A 16,535-nucleotide genomic window follows, 5' to 3' on the forward strand; every position below is an offset into this window, starting at 1 on the left:
GTCTGCTGTGCCCTGAGCACACCTCCAGGCTTGAAGCCTTCCAGTTCCCAATGACAGACTTGGCTGTCACACAGGTGTCAAATTGCAGTATGAAATGGCAGTATCAGGTGAAAGAATTCACAACATTTCCATACACAAATTAAACAACTGGGATTTTGCTGGTATGTAAACCTTTATGTTAGCTATCCCAGTCTTCTTGTGGATTCATTCTTCCTAATTCAGTGGCCAACTTCATATGGAAAATCATCATCAGGTGATGGAATTGTATGCATCTCTCCACAGACCCAGCCCAAAGCCTCTGGACATTCTTTTCTGAGGGCACGAGGGGTTGGATACCTGAAATGGATACATTAACAATTATTTAGGTCTTCAGACATTAAAAGATGATGTAACTATTTCAAACAGAAAGCAAATCTGTGACTGAATGCTGAATGTCTGCTGCAGGAAAAGTCTGACGAGATTGCTAAGGGCAGTTGCTTTAGGAAAAATAGCAGAATGTTACCCTGAACAACTTGTAGGAGTTCCTGGAGATGGTGAGGTTAAAGCAAAAGAGCAGCCAAGTGTGGCAGAGCATGAACGATGGTGGATAGAAGCCCCTTATGCACAGAAGTACAAGATCTCTGTGTCATGTGAATGTCATGCCAGCTCTGTCAGGAGGAAAGCAGAGCATGGGTCCCGTTTCTGTTCTCTGTTGTGTGCAGTTGGTTTACCCTCAGCAAATATTGTTCTAACAGAGCCAGCTGTCAGATTTGCATCTGTTGAACAGATTTAAAACACTGATCTCAGTGGGAGGCAGGTACCTACTCTGCATAAGCACTTTTGCAAATCCCAAAAGGCATTTTTCCATCTTCAGGCACATCAATATCTTTGAAAATCTTGCCCTTTGTGCCTAGCTTTGCCTCTCTACAAAACAGAGAGAAATCTGCCTCCCTAGGAAGTGAAGCAGAGTTAAATTTATTCATATTTGCTTTAAGCTTTGGAACCACAGACAAGATGTATTCCACAAAGGTATGTTTCTTATTCAGCATACTATACAATGAAACACCTGTGTGTTCAGTTATTGTCCATGCTGTCATTGGCCTAATTTTGAAAGATGTATCCATGAATCAGAGGAAGGCAAGGTGCCACGCTAATGAATGATAGCTATAGAAAGATAAGCTACACTGTTTTCTGATGGCCCAGCAGTTCTTTTATGAAGGACAGAAGCAAGGTTTCACTGCTGGTATCCTCCTGTGCTTGAATGTCTTGCAGAAAAGAGGTAGAAAACTATTACAGGTGTTCATTGTGGTCATTGTGCAAGACATTTGGTGAGATAAAGGCAGCAAAGACATCTGTATGTCCAGATCTTCAATTCTAATGTCTAAAAGAGCTCAGTTTTTCAAAATTGTCTCACACTTCATGTGCTTAGGCCCTTCTGCGGTGAATGACATGGTGGCTTCACTGGGGCTTCCCAGTTGCAGAGGTCTTCTTGCCCTTGCTCCTCTGCATCTTGCCCTAACTATGAATTTTCCAGAGTTTCAGAATCTGATCCTGCACTCTTTTGATAACACGAACAAAGCAGAGGTTGTGTTTGAGCCCTGCAGGTTCCTATCGCCCTAGTTCCCCTATGGACTGCTTGGGCTGGAAATTTCCATCTGACTTGCTTGCTCTGCCCTCAGATACAGGGCTTTACTCGGGCTGCCCAGTTACTGCTCATCTTGCCTTGGGGTTTGTAACCACTTTCCTTTTGCTGGGCCAGCAGCTATCCTGCCAGTGGAGCTATGCTGGCCTCCTTAAGACTCAGCCTGGCTGTGGCTACAATCGCTGCTTGATCCCCATTTCTCAGGTAGTGGCCTGTCCTCTATATCTGATGATCTCCAGGGGAAATTCAGAGGCAAAAGGCTCTTGCTTTCTGCTTCCTCTTTACTTGTCTGCACAGACAATACCATGCTGTATGAATGTGATGGGTTTTCTTACTAAATATCTACTTTAGCTATTTTGTTTTTTTAATTTATTTATTTGGTGTTTCTTGATCTTTCCCAGTGGCAAATGCTATGGAAAATCAGATAAGTACTTCACCCTATTCTTAAACAGATGGACAACATGTTTTAGCTCTCAATAACTGAGCATTTTGGTAGCTGACAGGCAACTGGAAGACAATTAAATGACATGATTTGAAGCCAGGGTTCTTTGTTTTAGTCTGGCCTGTACAGGCATTCTGGTATTATGCTTGTAACTTTTCCCTTTACTTCTATGAAGCCAGAAATATGATCAAAGAAAATAAAAAAGGAGAATCTGCAGAAAAGTTGTTTAAGCATTACTGAAACATTCTATGTTAGCAGTGCCAAAGGCTGCGAACTCTCTTAGTGTGTTAAAGCCTTTTCATAATTTGAGATCATATTATAATCCCCTTGTCCAGAATCTTCACAATTTACACATGGTTTAATGCTTGGAATAAAGTTAGAATCTCTCTTCCTTTTTTTTTTCCCCACTCTTATGCCACAGTCAAGGATAATAATTTTAAATTCTCAAATGTGTTAAAAGCATTAATTGCACTAGTTGAAGTATTTTATTTTGAGTTAAAGTCACTCAAAACTTTAATATGACAGAGAAGATACAGCAAAGTAATTCTAGCTGTGACTCAAAAGAGGAAAAAATCCTGACTTTGATCTGAGTAATAACGCTTCTCTCCCTGACTGACAAGATTGCTTTCATGCCATATTGAGCCTTAGCACCAGAAGCACCCAAGAGCTGCTGGCTCCCAGGACAGGGAAGGCAGCTGGATGGAGCTGGAGCTCACCCTGGACTCAGCCACACATCCTGTCCATGCGAGTGGGAGAGGAGAGGACATCTCACAGCACCACAGGCACCAGGCAGTAAAGTGGAGCCACCTGCCCCAGTGATCTTAATCTTTTCCAAGACAGTGGTGGAAATTTGCTTAGACCACTCCTGGCATTAAGCAAAATGTGTTACATCTCATTATACATAGCAATGTAAAGCTGGAGCATTTTATGCATTTGGTAGAGTGGTTAAGCAAGCCAACAGATGTGAGGCAGCTGAAATCTCTGGGGAGAGAGAAGGGTCAGCTGGAACAAGCACATGAAGGGCAAATGTGGGGCGACAGTGGGTCAGATCTTCCTCACAAGGAAAAGGGCTTGGTTCAGCTCCCAACCCTGGGGGAGAGCAGTAGGGTTTGGCTTAGTGCAGTGATTTGGGGTATAAAATGTGCATGCTAGAATTTATTCACCCAGATATGCTGCTGAACCCATGTGACAGTTCACCTCAGGCCTGTTAAGCACCTTTAGTGACACATTGAAGCTATTCAGGGATGGATTTCTAAAAGCATAAAGGGCAAACTGCCACTATAGTTCCACTGGAACCCTCCTCGGGGGTGATTTGAGTATCTAAACATATATGTCCAGCACAGTTTAGATGCCCTAGGGTCTTGTGCTTTACTCTAGAAAGTCATGGGTTTCCCATACACCTATCAGTTCCCCAGAAATTATCTGAAGTTATACTGGTTACCTATGTCTAGGCACCTGAATATCCCCGCTAATGCCATGTTGTGCTTACAGCTAATCCAGCTTGTCATAGGAAGAGAGGAAGTTTTCTCAGTCCTTCAAGCTAATTTCAGTAGGTTCCCTTCCACTTATATTACAAAACCATGGTGGGCTGGTGGTCTTCCAGTTTGCACAAATTTTTCTAATTTTTTAATGTTTTGATTGGGAAGAAGTCAGAATTCAAAATTTGTGCTCAAGGTTAATCTAGCATTATTGGGTTTCAGAGTTAATGTCCATTTAAAAGAACCTAACTTCTCCACCTCAGAGGCCACTCTCCCTACTGTGCCAAATATTTTCAGGCAGTGTTGGTCTTGGCAGTGTGTTTGGAAAGTTACAGAAATCCAGTTAAGCAACATCATAGAGGAAATGTTTTAGAGTTGTCTGACTTTAAAAAAGATGTGCTACCAGAAGCTCTTTTTATCCCAAGCAGCTCTGGTCATATGGAGGGATGGATAGACATGGTCAACCTGGTTCCAAAATATTAAAGTCTTATGTCTCTAATAAAAATACTACAGGGCTAAATACTATGACTCTTGTGAATTTAAACTTGTGTTCCAGGCCAAATTATATGAGTAGTATCCACTCCTGAAGTTTTTCCTCCTTGCTTGTGCCTGCTGTGTACCTGACAACCTGAACACCTACCCAGGGCTTCCCAACAGAAGTAGTCCGAGCTTTGTCCCACAGTTTCTCTTTATCTGATCTCTCTGCTATACCTCCACATCTCAGTCTTCTCTGGCTCTGAATCCCAGAAAATTCCCCCTTTTGGCCACTTTGCTGCTTGAGCATGTTAATGCTCAGCTTGGACAAACATTTCTGCCACTTGCCTAATTTGAGCCCTCCCTATTGCAAACCTTCCTGCTCAGGCTATTTTATATCTCTCTACCCCGTGAAGAGCCTCTGCCTCTCCAGGAAATTTCTACCAAACTAATTCTGTTTCCTCATTCTTCCCATCTGCTTTCTGTATTTATCAGGTATAGCACCCATTCAGCTGTTTTGGATAGAAAAAAATGTCAACAGGATGTTCTTATTTGATTTAAATACTAATAGACTTGCCCATTATATAGGTTTTGGATAAAAGGATTCTATGTGGCAATGCCAGGAGTCACCTTCTCTGGCACTTGGGTAAGAGCTATTTAGGATGACTGGCAAGCCTGAGACACTCATATATACAAAAAATGTAAGAAGGTAGTTGCCAGATGATGACAGGCAAAAGCTCATAATATAGCATCTATACTGTGAGAATCTCAGATTCTGTGTATTCAGCTTGATTTTCCTCAGAAGGCTTTAAGATTCCAAAAATAGTGGACATCTAATTTCTGAAAGGCAGAATCATTAGCCACTTAGGGAAATCAAGACCTTAAAACTGGAGCTACAATAATGTATATTCATTATGTGTATACATCCAGAATATATATTATTTTTGAAAGAAGACATATAAACCTTCAAGTTTCAGTCCATTAAGTTAGAAATTACCAGAGGTTATGAATAAATTTTGTCAATGAACAGGTTTACATTTCAGTGACTGCTTAAGGAAAAATTGTATATTTAACTTGCTTTAATTGCCAAAGGCTACGGTTTCAGAGGAAAGAATGACTGGCTAAGTAGTCAGCAAAAAAAAAAAGATACCATTAGTACATGATATATTGTGCTGTTTTCTGTGCCATGTGTTCTCTTCTGTGTTGCTCCATCTCACCCAGATCTCACAACAAGCTCCAATATGTCTGTCTGCAGCCTAGCTGTTATTCCTGCTAAGATCAATGCCTTCTGGTTGGTTGTAGATATTTAATTATCCCCAGACATGTAGTGTACAGACTGGAGCCTTATGCACACATAACACTGAGGTTGAAGGGTCTGTGACCAAACCTTTCTCTGAGCAAAAGTCACTTAACACATTTTTGCATTACAAAATATCCCACAGTGAGATCTCACTGGAACCAGATGTTCATAGCAGAAAGCATATGGCAAGAGGATGTATATCCATTTTTCTTAAGTCCTCTTGAAAAGTCATTGTGTTATAGCCCAAATTCTGCTGAAATTCATGCTTATAATCCCTACAGCCTTTACCCAGTTAAAAAAAAAAAAAAAAAAAAAAAACAGGTCTCTGTTTTCATTGCTTGTGAATCACTTCCACATCCATTGATTTCCGATGGTTTGCAGAGAAAGCAGCTGAGAAGAGAATCTGACCCACAATGAACAAGGTGTGCATGAAGCTTGAATGAATGGAACATGTGTGACAAATTAGTGAATGAGTGTTTGTCCCAGAGAAACAGAGACAATAGTCAAATAAAAATCAGACTTTTTGTGTTCCATAAGTATTTAATCTCAACCTAAAGAGATAGAAATTTCCAAGTAGCATGTATGCTGTTTATCATATCGTGTCATCTCATATTATACAATGTCTGTCGGTGCATGACAGCTGCCTAATCTGTTTATGTAGTTGGGCTTAACCAGGTGAGTTTGTTCTTATTGAATGGATTAGAGTGTCTGAGAACAGACTTCTTTTCAAAGAGAGTTGCTGCCAATACAGAGAAGAGCAGGGCCTTAAAAAACACTGTTATCCAATGCCCAAGGCTAATGAAAGCTGAAACAGTACTTCAGTTAATTTAACCCCCTTAAGCCCACAGATACTGCATTTATTAAAGGGGCTAATTGCTATTAACTACACCCACCACAAGCCTAGTTGTGTGGTCAGATGTGTGTCCTTTATGCCAACAAGGCAGCAGTCCACCTCTGAGAGGAACCTTGGGAAATGTGTGCCAGGCAGGTGCTCAGGGACAGTAGCAGTGACCAGGACAGGAGTAGTGTGCACTTCTATCATGCTTCCTCTTGAAATGGGTACAAGAAGGATGAGGCTGAGGTGTTGCTTCCTTGGTGGCCCACAGGTAACTCTTCAGTGGTCACTGCAGGTCTGGCACTGCTGCTAATGCTGCTTTGGAGCATGGCAGAGGGACTGCAAGAGTCCACCAGTGTCTCAGGAAGCAAACAAAGAGTCACACTTTGGATCTTTCAATATGCAATGGCCATAATTTGACATCCTTAGGCACAATCTGAGTTACTCTCTGTAAAAATGTTGTTATTTCTTGACTGCATTTGGCCTTGCCAATAACAGGAAAATTGCCAATCATAGTCAGTGATGTCTCCCATTCTTTCACTTTACTCTTCACTTGGGATCTTTCAGGTGATTGCAATTCTTAAAAGCTGTTGGAGGTTGGAAACATTTTCAACAGTGTTTGCAGTACATAGGAAATTCTAAGCCAGACTAGACATTCTTGGTTTGGTCTAAAATCCAAATATACGAGTCATCCTACAAAACAAATGTCATATGGCAGCTTGTGCTCATGAAAATAAATTTGTTTTTTTAGGCTTTAAAGAAAAAATTACATGTTTTATTCTGATCTGTCTCTTTTATTTAAATGAATAAAAGTTGTATGTTGTCTTCCTGAATTTCCGTGTTCATAAAGAACTAGTATGTGCCATATGTAGACACAATAACATGAAACTGAAATACATGAAGAGCTGGTCCAGGATGACAGAAGAAAACCTGTAAAATCATGGTGACAATTAGAAATGCTCTTTATGATTTTTGAGCTGAGAAATCTGTGTCTCATAGGTATTACACAGATTTATGTTTGGTTTTTAACAAATTAGTAAAGCATTATTTTCAAGCACTCAAAGCAGTCACTTTTTGTTTGCAAGCCAGAACCGTTTTTCATTCCATGCTTTTATAAAACCATAAACCCTTGAAAGAGATTATACAATATTGATATATAAGCCTTTATGCAATGAGACTTTCTCTGTGATGATCTGAAACCACTTCTCATTTACTGATGACTGAATTGTCACCATCTTTTAAAGAAATGTTTTATACCATTTTGGAGATGAATGACTGAAAACACAGGCTGTACTTAAAGTGGAAATGCTTTACTGGTACAGGAGTACATTGTGGGAATGAAGCACACTTAGTCTATTGGACAAGTAGGATTGCTTTGCACTGGTATACTAAAATCAGTTTACCCTTCTAACGAAACAAGCTGTATTAGTAAAAGCCCAATTTTCCTAATGTGACTGCAAGCTAAGGTCTCCTGGACTGGTCTCATTTATCTAAAAGAAAATCCAGTCAGAGCAGATTTTTAGGATTTTCTACCTTTGTCTAGACTTTCTGGGTGAGTGCCTTGCAGCCCTCGGGCACAGCTGAGCACAGCAGCAGCTCTGGCCGTGCTGCTGCAGAGTCGAACCCTCAGGAGATCCCAGCGTGTGCAGCAGGTCTGGGGTCAGATGGGCTGCAGGTGCACTGTGCCCCAGTCCTGGATCCCTGCACCACTGACAGCATTGCTGGGCTGTCTCAGCAATCAGTGCAAATCAGGGGCAAAGCCAGTAGCAGAAGTTTATCCCATTAAAAGCCAGGGCATGCCATGAAAGGCCCTGTGAGCTCCATTGGCATTAATAAGGCAGCTTCTGTTCACTAGGGCAGCTGTGTCTTTGCACAGCATTTCTGGGATAGCGAAAAAGAATCATGGTACATATATGTGTGTGTGTGTGTGTTTGTATATATATATATATACATATATATATATATATATATATATGTATAAATCCATGTTCACATAGTTGCTGATACTTCCCATAGTGTCAGATAAAGTAGTATCTGGCTAGAAAGGTATCTGGTAACTATAGAAATTCCAAACAAATACAGAAAAAAAAGTCCCTATGTCTAGACAGAATGAAAGCAGATTGCAAAATCTGGACATAGGGTAGCATTAGTTTTCAGCAATTTGAAAATATGATAAATAAATTTTGAAACACTTTCTCTAGGCTCCATCTTATTTTCCCTTACTTTTCCATTATGCTGGTACTAATGGAAACACATTTATCTGTTTTTTATGTTATTCTCTGTACCAATTCTTTTAGTTATCAGACCTATTAATTAGAGTTAGAAAATCCTTTAATCCTACTAGTTTCTAATTCCACAATATTGAAGGGGGTCAAACAGAAAGTGGATTCTTCCATGGAAAACAATTAACATGGAAATTTTAGCATGGAAAACTGAGCCTCTTGTTTACCTAATGCTAGTGAAAGACCAGAAATAAATTACATAGAAACTAGTATAATAGTTACAGACTTCAAAATGGGGAGCCAAACATTATGCAACCTGTTTCACTGAGCTCATGCAGGATTAGATCACTGTAACCATGGAAAAAAAAAAAAAACACCACTATGAAGAGTGGGTTTATCATGTTCTTTTTCACATTTGCCAGTTTGATTCGGAAGAACGTAAAATCAGTGAGACCTTTCAGACCAAGTTGTTTGTGAACCATTATCTGTCATGTTTTGTCTTTCTCCCACCTACAGCACACAAGGGGTTGGGAGTGCCTGGATCCTGAGACGTGGTCTTGGGCACTTTACACAGCAGATCAAGAGAATGATCCTGCCAAAAGGATTTCACCAGCCAGATAAGCACATACTTTTGGTTGGGATTCACTAGCCCCATAGCCCCCTGCCTGAGTACTCTGTTGCTCAAGACAAAAATCCTATTTAGCCAGAAAGAGGGGAAGGAATGAGCTCCTAAAATAAGCACAGGCACATTCCTCTGAAACTTTAAATAAACCTTCCTAGAGGTAAGTTCAAAATAGGTTATTTTCAAGGTGGATTTTCAGTTACCAATAAACTTCTCTCTGACTTGGAATAACTTTTGTAAGAGGGAAGAAGCATTTTTTGTGGTTATAACCCAGAAGATGTATTGCTGAGAAGTTTTCTGGGGTCTCCTTGCATGGTCAAATAAAAGTCTGTGTCAAATGCTTTAAAATGTGAATGCATAAAATTACTGTAACTAAAGATACTTTGGGAAGCAAGTTTGAAAACAGGACCTTTAATCTCTTTCTACTGGATTCTGCTTCACTACGTACAGGCCTATTGGGAAGCTTAATTAATGTCTTTTTGGTCCTTCAAGAATGATCCTACAGAAATGCAAGATTTTATCACTTCTAATCCTCTTTGTCCCCCAAAAATAATCAGCACAGAAATTCAAGCAGCCATAGCTGAACACAACTTCTGCAAGATACATGCTGTGCCTTTAGGCTCATATCTGATAAAATAGTGTGCAGCATGCAAACCTCCATAGGAAATACTCAAAGGAGATATTATTATCCACACCCTCATCTAACAAGATGGAACAATAATAGGTGTCTTTCTCCCTTCTCCTCTCCATCAAGAGCTGCGTGGACAACAGCTGTGCTGTAACCTCTGAGGGAGGAGGTTGTATTTTGTTTCCCCTGTACCCTTTGTCTTCCCTGTACCTGCACCCATAGACCATACCCTTCTCTCACCTCTGAAGTCAGTAAAAAAATCATCTCTACATGAGTCAAAATACAACTGATATTTTAACATTACCCGTGGCACACAACCTTGCACACAAGTGGGGAAGTGGGCCTGGAAAGCTCAGAGAACTAATTAGCTTGACTTTCTCTGAAACAAAAGCATGGAAGTTTCTGTTGCTTAATTTGTTTTGGTAAAAAGACAACTAACACACAATAATTACATTATCGAATGTGACTTCTCTGCTTGTGGTCGTCTTTTCCAAATTGCCTCTCGGAAAATAACGGTTCTTCCCTGAGGTCTTAGATGGAAAACTCTGGAGTAAGAACCAGAGAAAAAAGCTGGATGCTGAATGGCAGGACACACTTATCCCCTTGGCAAGGCTGTTGTGAAGACACAAGACAGCCCTTTCAGCAAGCAGAACATTTTGCAGTGGCCATCAAAGCCTTTCTTGAAAAATTTCTGATGGCAAAGGAGAGATTTGCTGTCAGGATGTAAGATCTTGTCTCTACCATGGTTTTACAGTAGACAACACGAGCTTTACCTTCCAGAGGTAAAAAATCCTCCACTTTTTTTGTCAGTGAAAACAAGACGAGGGGCTCTATCCCACATTTGCCTCTTGCTTTTGCCAGACTTGACTCCTCCATGAGAGCCTGATAATCAACACAGGAAGCTGAGAGAAATGTTACAAGTAAATAAATGCCATCAGGATGATTTATTTACTTCTCTTTCTTTCATCTTAAAGGAGTTACTGTTTTGCAATACAGCCCAGTGAGATTTAACTCCCCTTGGTACCCTGCAAAAAGCCTTCTAACGTCATTGGGCATTTATTACTTTGCCATTTAGCTGGTGATATCCCCTCTTTATCTTTGTAGTTTTGAATTGGTTTACATTCTGGGGATGTTAAAATAAACATTGCTTTGTGGTTTTTGGACCAGCACAGTAGAGGCCAAGGGCCACTGTGGAAAATAATATATGATTAGAAAATCTCCTTTTGCCACGTGATACCTAGTTACATAGGAGTAATGAAAGGTGAGAAACAATAAGTATTATAGGCATAACCCAGCATTCCCTTTTTACCCACCTCACTAACTGACCTCAGGAAATTTGGATATTCAGTGAAGTCAGAGCTCCACTCTCAGGATCAGACAAAGGTTGCTGATATATACATATACATACATGTTGAAAGTGGCTAAAGAGCCAAATAGGACCCGAGGTACCTCTAAAAATTCTATTAAGTGCTTTAAATATACCCAAAATAATGCCAACATGTGATTACATGCCAGTGCTTTGGTTTTATGTATATATACTTGAGTTAGTTACCTAATCTTTTATAATTAAAATAGGAAAATAAGAACTTTTATATACAATTAATTTCAGTTTAAAGTAGTTGTCTAGTAAGGAGCAGATGTTTTAAAAGTGTTTATTTCTTACTATTGATGGTGCTAGAAACTGAGGGCCATGAGCTCAGGTAGAGCTGTCTAAACCACAGGCAAGTCAAGCCGGAAAAGACAAATCCTTTATTTGAAGATTTATTTTAAATATTGCTGTGGTTTGCTGTGCAAAAAGTTTACTTGCACATGAAGTTTAATTTTGGGGAGAGGAGAATATATGGCATGTAGACATGATGACTTGGCAGAGGCTCTGGGCACCACTGTGGGACTGCCACTGGCATCACTGTGTCAGTGTGGACAAAACTAAAGGTGAATTGCCCAGTTCACAACAGGAAGATGGCACCACTGTCCTTACTCTGCACCAAGCGAGGGCCCCCTGCCCTGCCTCTATGTGAATAAATGTGCTAAGCTGTCATAATCAAATGGTAAATGGAAAGACTGGCTCTTTATTTTCCTACATCTGTCCACAATTTTGAAGATTGTCACTCTAAACTTCCGTGTGTTTTCTCACATTCCACTGACTGCCCATTAGCTTCTCCTTTGTGAGCTGGAGACTGTGACTTGCATTTGATTTCACTTGGACCTGTGGCAGCAAGCACTTCATGTTATGGCCTGGTGTGTTTGGAGTTTATTAGAGTGGGTTTGGACAGGGGACTTTTCTGAGCAAGAAGGTCCAGCCACTTTCTTTCTCATAAACTTATACTTTAGGATTGCTTATTCTCCCTCAGCTGACTCCAGATACTTCTGCATTTCAAAGCACTTTATTTGCCTATGCATTTCATTTGTCAGTGTGCTATCATTATTACATTTAATTGAAAAATTCATTATGTTAATATGCTGCATAAACAATACAGACAAATTTGTAACTGCTTCTTTGGATAACAGTAGTTTTAAAACCCCTCTAACACATCAGGTTATTTGAAGAATAAATAGTGCCTGTGTATGTGAAAGAAAAAAGGAGAAGTATGCAGAAAGTCCTACAGGCATACAAGTCAAAACACACTGTTACACATTTTGTCTCCATGGGATAATGGTGAGACATTCACAATATGTGGCCTACTTTTTATGCAGAAGCAAGATTAAAGTTTTGAGAACTGAAAAAATGCACCAAATGTTTTCTCTATATTTCATAATCATGCTTACATGAAGACACTGATGTGATAGATACAGACCATCTTTCCTCCAGCAGCCTACAGGACAATGATCTAGTGTGGGAGTGCTCTGATGTATTTTTAAATAAAATCAAAATGAGACAGTTATTTTGAAAATCCAAAGGCTATTAGAATAAGTGAAGGGGGAGGAAAGCCATCCCCATCCCAAAAACTTTCTGCAGGATGTTTAGGATTATGCCTCAAAACAGTAATATTTTTTGTAGTAGAAGTTCATTTGTTGTAAGGATGTTGTAAGGACTGCCCAGTTGCTGGTCTCAAACAGTGCTAAGACCACAGCAGGATTTTGCCATGAGATAAGCATGGAATGGAGCAGCAGGATGGCTCTGGCTCCAGGCCTGGGCAGGTCTGGCTAGCACCTCCTGGGGAATGCATCCAGGCAGGGGCTCCCGCTGTGGGAAACTGTGGAGAGAGGGGCAACTGCCCAAGCTGCTGGTCAAACAGAGATCACCCAGGTTATGGGACAGATGGAGATAGAGATGGGACAGATGGCATCTGTGACCACCAAGGGCTTCCCAACCCCTCTCCCACCTAACTCCCCCCACCCCAATATGCCTCTGTGGATTCCTGGAACTTGGACTGTGCAGTTAAGCTACCTGATGGGAACTTGAGATAAGATAAAGGGGGTACTATTATCTAAGCATTATCTCAGGCCCAGGGGGAGCTAAACAGAGCTTGGGGAACACTGATAATGGACACAAAGAATCCACAAGGAAAGTCAGCTCAGTAGCTGTGCTGAAGTCAGCTGTGACTTGGTAAAAGGTGGTTCTGATAGGGGTGAGATCTGGCACAACCCACCACCTTAAAAAACCCATGGACTCAGACAACCCACTAATTCAAAAGAACTAATTAGCATTAGAAATGAGGGAATTATTTAACCAATAGAATAAGATAATTGTGTAAATAAATAGTGAAACCAACAGGACAGATCCACAGATGGTGACTATCTGCCCAATCTATCTCTCGTATCTTCTCTCTTCTCTTTTCTACTTCTTTCTATGTCTCTAACTCACATTCTGCTGTTAAATTAAATCCATACTATTGACTTTGGCATATGATCTTGCTTGTACCTTAATTCAGGTAGAGGCATCTCTCCGTAAACCAGATCTTAAAACATATCCTGGTCAAATAACTTCAGTTACTCCAGTTCAAATAACTTCATTTTGCTGTTTTACAGTAACCCTCTGTTTCTGTAGTAATATAATGCCAGCATGGCTCTGTAAGATGCCTGGATGCATTTTTCCTGTCAAAGTGTTTTTTAAATCCAGTCTGATTTCATGTTGTGTGCACTGACTTCCAGTGAACTTTTAAGTGAAACTGACTTTATCCACACAAATGTTTGAGGAATATAATTTCTCTACATAATTTGAGTAGTCTAAGGCAGCCTATTTTTATGGATCCTGTCACAGTGCTAGGTGGATGCTGAATGTTAGATTTTGATCTTATGTGAGACTTTGCACACTCTTGCCTTGTGTTTGAAAAACAAAGTGAAAAAACTCTCAGAGCAGTGGTTTTCCAGACACTGTTGCTAGGTAATATTCCAAAACTGAATGAATTCTTACTCTTCCTGCTCCAGGCACATGACTAATAACCAGTAACCACATGTTCAAATGAAAAGGGAGCATCCCTGCTTTTTTCACTGCTTCCTAGTTTTGCATCCTTACACAGACTGAGACAGGCACCAGCTGTCTTGGTTTTATCTTTTTTCTCCTTTGGAAACTGGTCAAGGTATTTAAAATGCGATCAAGATTAGATGAATTAGCTGGGTAGAAAATCAACATACTTTAGTACTTCTATCTGCACCTCCTCAATGATTTTTCTGGCAGCTATGTATGTGACAATGGATGTTAAAAACATGCATCTATATGAATAAGTGTTCACTCAAAGATACTCATGAATGCTAGAAAATCTGGAAGCCTGTGTTTGTAGAAAAAGAACAAATAGTCCATTTTTTAAACCAGCAGCTGAATAAAAGTACAGACTCTGCTGAAAAGTGGTCAATTTAAACAGAATTTAACTCAGAATTGGTTTATTATGTCCTATAATACATAATGCTATATTGAGATTTCCTTCAGATCAAAATTAAAGTTCCCCCCTTTTATTAGGCTTCACCAAATATGTCAGAACAGACTGACCCTGCAGCAAATGGCCATGTAGGTTAGGCCTTGTGAATTGAATAGTGAATATGCATGCAAGAATATTTTGTATGAATGTCATATAGTGGAATAAAAAACAGATACAGCCAGTACATCTGTTTTTCTGTGGCTTTGTTTTGAATTCCTTGCTCCTAGGAGGCTACCAAGGTATTACAAACCCATTGCTTCATTTGTACTGACAAAATTCCTCAGGAAAAGGAGGAAAGATCTAGCTCTCCATAATGGCATCAAGCCTTCTTATCTCTTGACAAGTTGAAAATCCTCCTCACATCTTCCTAGATCCTCCATGCCTTACTCAGAATATTCTTTTACATACAAAATACAGTTCCCTATCTTTCTGTAAGCCAAGGTCCACACTCAGCTGCTGAGTGAGGACCAGTCAAGGCATGGCAGTGACAGCAGGATGTGAGGACAGCCTTCTGAGAGCCCCTCCTTTTGTCTTGCTCCACAGGAGAGGCTTTGTGAGAAAAACTCCAACCTTTTTTTCTGATGTCAGACCATCAAATTTCCAGCAGTGTCACAGAGAGATGGTTACCTCACCACAAAGTAATCCATGAGGTTCTGTAAATAAAGGCTATCATAATGTAAACACACCAAAGAGGCAAAATTAAGCTTGCACTGGCAGCTTCAGTATTCACACTGAATTTCTGAAATTTTCATCTCAATAACAGTCTTTTAACTTTTATTCTGTGTGTGATTTCCTAATCTCAGTAAAAACTAAATTTGCAACTGAATCATCCAATTATCTAAGGTCTTCATTACCTCTATATGAATTATTAAGAGTGCTACTAATGGTGAGGAAAGACTAAAAAGTAACTTGTCAAAATATTTCTTAGAGTTGTTTCTCTTTTCTGCTTTCACACAGGACCTCTGCATGTGTCTGCTTGAAGCTTGACCTATATTGGGAAACTGCTTTCATTAGCTCCTTGCCTGTCCTGCTCCTGGGAGTCCATTAAATAACCTAATGCCATGTTGTGATCCAGAAGGGGAAGGCATTCTCCCACAGGCCTGGTTTCTAGTCTTCCTGGTAAAGTATGGCAGAATTAGATTATCCTAAATAAAGACTTGACAGATTAGTTTTCCACATGGGCAAGAATAATTTCTCCCCACTCTCATTCTTACTTTGCGTAGGTAAAAATGATGTTTGGAAATTCTTGAGCCTGAGGCTCAAGGCAAATTTCAACCCAACCAGCTCAAATCTGGCATTTGAAAACAACGTCCCTACAACATCAGCACACAGAAGGTACCCTATGAATGTATGGAATGAAAAGGTTAATCTTTTGCAGGCACCAGTCTAGAGGAAAATCAGCAAAAAATATATGGATAATTCTCCTGGTGACAAGGAAATGAGTATCACTGGTGCAAAATGTTTCTGTTGCTGAGGCAGACCTCAGGCAGTCGCTCTGGAGACAGAAGGACCATGCAGGCATCGTTGCCACCACATCCTCACACATTGCAAGAACTACAAGGGGTCTAAGGCCTACAAAAACAAATCAATAAACATGTCTGAACTGTTAAATGAGGCCATCAGTGGGTCTGCCTCTTTTAATAAGAAAAACTTCTGTGGCAGGCAGGATAGCAAGAGCAATCCCTTCCAATAGAAAAAGCTCTCCCTTGGGGGAGAGAAGAATACTTTCCGAGAAGAGAGAGAAGAAGGAGTGCAGAGTGGGATATGGGTTTGTTTCATGTAGCACACAGGTTTTGGTCCTCAGCAGTTGGGCACTTAGGGCTGTCAGTGAAGATTTGGACAGCAGAAGTTGCACCTAGTTCTCAGTGGTCCTTTATCTGCATTGTGGATTTTATCTGCAGTGTGGATTACCCATGGCCTGAAAGCAGAGACTGAGGTGGCCCCAGCAGTACCACCCAAGTGCACACCCAAACTTATTTTAGGAGTGGGTTGAGTCACAATCCCCCTCAGAAGACCTTACCCAAAAGAAAATGGTGCTGTGCCGAGGCAGCCCTTTG

General features: G+C 40.4%; 1 protein-coding gene across 1 annotated transcript in view; it reads right to left on the reverse strand.

Annotated features, from left to right (window-relative positions):
- Positions 1–237: 237 nt before the first annotated feature.
- CDK14 (cyclin dependent kinase 14) overlaps positions 238–16,535 on the reverse strand; it is a 472,565-nt gene continuing 456,267 nt past the window's right edge. Inside the window, exon 15 of the mRNA XM_077788157.1 lies at positions 238–336. The gene's annotated coding sequence lies outside the window, so the exon portion shown is untranslated. The remainder of the gene's footprint in view (positions 337–16,535) is intronic.

This window comes from Lonchura striata, chromosome 1 (assembly GCF_046129695.1).
Source record: "Lonchura striata isolate bLonStr1 chromosome 1, bLonStr1.mat, whole genome shotgun sequence".
Taxonomy (NCBI): Eukaryota; Metazoa; Chordata; class Aves; order Passeriformes; family Estrildidae; genus Lonchura; species Lonchura striata.